Here is a 3,377-nt window from a genome sequence, read left to right as displayed (position 1 = left end):
ACATGAATGATTAGGATCAGATCATTTGTAGCACTTTACAACACTTGTAACACATACAAAGCGGGTCGTATCCATAGTGTCATAAGGATAAGGTACCCAGCCTTATCCATCTACTACACAGACCGTTTAGGTTATTATTTAAACAAGATCCACTTGTATGTCTCTACATACTTTTTTAAATTACATGAAATAACCTCGAATCTTAGTTTATTGGATTGAGTATATGCTTATAAAATAACAATTATTTTATTAACAATAATATGTTTATACGAATTTTACAAACTATGAGATTATAAAGAGATTTAGGACATTAATTCCAATACTGATACCATGTGAAGACAAGATCTGAATGGATGATTTTCTATGTGTATCTATTGGTCAATTGTACATGTATAAATAGCTTAGTACAACATTAAAATTATCTAACAATTTAACAATAATTAATATGTATATAAGAAAAGGAGACTTTACTTTGAAACCTAAAATCCTAAAAGTTAGTTTACAATTTAACAATAATTAATATGGTACTTAAAAATAATAATAATTGTAGTTTGTCATATGTATATTACATTGTGCTAAATTAGTCATTGTTTATCAATAATCATTATGCCACATCATCACTTAACAAATAAAAATCAACAAAGTCATATCTCAAAGTTTAGCTACTGACACAAACAGCTTATACTAGTATTAGACTATTCTAAATGTTTTCTAATTTAAATGTAATGAACCTTTGTGTTTATGTTTTGGATTCTATTCAAAGTAAGGTTCAAGAGGCTTTTTATGGAGTTATAAATATGTAAGTGTAATTGAATTTTCTTAACTCTTAATTCAAGTATTTATGCTTGACTAATGTTTTCAAAATATTTAGTGGATTGAAGACTAGTGGATTGAAAACATGGCAAGCCAAGCACGATCTCCAACACTATCGGTCTTCTCCAAAATGGAAACCTGTAAAGGTAAATTTGCATTCATTTTATAATAATTTATATTCATCCAAACATAAAAATAATTGTTTTCAACTTCTTCATATGTTAGTACCCCCATCAATTAGATTTTGTAGGATGCGGGTACTATGTGCAAAAGTATATACACGAAATAGTGCATAATCTTACTACTCCCATTACTAGCCTCGTATGTAAATTATTTATTTTTTATATATACTAGCTTTAATTTAATAAATGGTGTAAACTTATATTGAGTTTTTTTTTTTTTTTTTTTTTTTTTTTTTCAGTACAAAAAATGCATATACCGGAGAGATTGACATAATTTGAACACAATGAGTAAGTTTTGTTGCCCGATTTATGTAAGGATATACTTCTTTTTTTTTCTTTTTTTTTTTTTGTCTCAATAGAATGTAAACACTAGATTAGAATGAATCTTATCGAGTTTTGAGTAAAATATGCAAGTTTAGAATGAATTCGAAGTACTAACCGTTGATTTGTGAATAGACGAATTGTTATCTAACCATGATCTTTTTATTGGAAGACTTATGTATAGTTTTTTTGTTTATGGGTATTTGGTGTAAGTATTCATGGAAGTACTAATTGATATTTGTGAATAGGAGAAATGATTATTAATATTATAGAGATGGTTGATATTTCTGATTGTAGTTTTTGAGAGGCAGGTGGTTCCATATGAGTGTTGGATATGATAGTTTTTGAAATTTTTTTTATATTTTTAATAAAAAAAACAATGACAGGCATTTTCTGATCCAACACAAGACATATAATCTCATTTTTAACTTTTTGCCTGACATTAAAATGGATTCAACAATGGCATTTAAAAAAACAAACAATAATTCTGGGCTTTAATGTCGATTTAAAACTAACATTAAAGGACTTTAATGTCGTTGACAACCTACATTGAAGATCGTGTTATAAAAGATCTTTAACGTCGGATGTCTTTAATGTTAGTTTTAAACCGACATTGAAGATGATGTACAATGTCGGTCTAAAACCGACATTAAAGACCTTTTATAATACAATCTTCAATGTTAGTTGTCAACTAACATTAAAGCTCTTTAATGTCAGTTTTAAACTAACATTAAAGTCCAGAATTCTTGTAGTGAAAGTAAACTTAGCTCTACTATAATTGACATACACTCCATCTCTTAAGGTCGAAGATTCTAGCCCTCATCCCTATAAATGTTGTACTAAACAAAAATTGTCTACTTTCAATGAAGATTATAAAGATGAAGAGCAACAAAAACATACCTAAAATCAAAGCCAATGTTATGGGAACAGGGCCAGGAAGCTTGGGACAAATAAAAGGACCAACCACAAAAGTTGGAACAACAGTGACAACTTCCAATCCATATTGCTGTGAAAACTCAAGAACTGCTTGTTCAGTTAATGTCTTGAAAATTGGGTATGATCTCACTTGAATTGTACACGACTCTTTTTTACTGTTCTTGAATTTAAGCAAGCATTCAATATCCCCAAAATCCATTGTTCTTATCACCACTTCAACATCTTCTCTGTCCTCAAAATCCATAGGAGTAGCAACATGAAAATCTCCAATACAACCTTCAATGGCAGCACCAAAACTATCTGGCTCCTTCAAATCAGCATAATATATTTGGAGATTCTTTGATGCTCCTGGTAGATTTTTTAAGAAGCTATAATCTCTTTTTTTCTCTATAAAAGTGTAAACGAGAGAGAAAAAAATCAAATTGGATTGCCAGTCTAAACATAGCTCAGTGAAAAAAAAAAAGCTCAAAAAGTCTGGTTCATTTAAATCTTTTGATTCTAAAAAATTTGTTACATATACTTTTTGAATTACGATAAACTAAAGAGTCTTTCCTTCTTGATCGTAAACGTACTTGGATCGGGTCTTACAGTGGTTTTGATGGAGTAACCATCCTCGAGAAGTCGCTTGACGAGCCATGACGCTATAAATCCAGTGCCTCCTGTTACACAAACTTTCCCCTTCATCCCACCTTCCATTTTTCTGCAAAACTAAGAGATAGTGTTTAAGAATATTCAAGGCTCTTGTTTATCTACCTTTACTTATTTGTTTGTTTTAATTTATTGGAGTACATAAGTGATAAGGTGCAAGATTTTCTAAATTATTAATGGAGGACAAGCAATACTACAAGAGGTAGTCTAATAAAAAGGGAAGTATTTCCTTTATCAGTGCTTTTTCTCTACTCGACTCTTCCTTCCCTTTCTTCCTTCCTTTTCTCATTTTCCATTTTCAGATCCACATTTAAGATTATTCCATTTTAATTCCTAAATTTCTTATTTTAACTGTTGAACTTATTTTTGTAAAAATATTCACTTAGGGTGTTTATCTATATTTTGATTATAACAAAAAGATATTATATGAATGATGTAAAAATGATGCAAATATGTATTATATTAAATAATATGGAG

General features: G+C 29.5%; 1 pseudogene; it reads right to left on the bottom strand.

Annotated features, from left to right (window-relative positions):
• Nucleotides 1-612: 612 nt before the first annotated feature.
• On the bottom strand, nt 613-3,168 carry LOC120067990 (annotated as a pseudogene).
• Between the last annotated feature and the right edge of the window lie 209 nt (nt 3,169-3,377).

This window comes from Benincasa hispida, chromosome 12, assembly GCF_009727055.1.
Source record: "Benincasa hispida cultivar B227 chromosome 12, ASM972705v1, whole genome shotgun sequence".
Lineage (NCBI taxonomy): Eukaryota > Viridiplantae > Streptophyta > Magnoliopsida > Cucurbitales > Cucurbitaceae > Benincasa > Benincasa hispida.
Note: the sequence above shows the minus strand (reverse complement) of the source record. Positions and strands in the feature narration are given on the sequence as shown.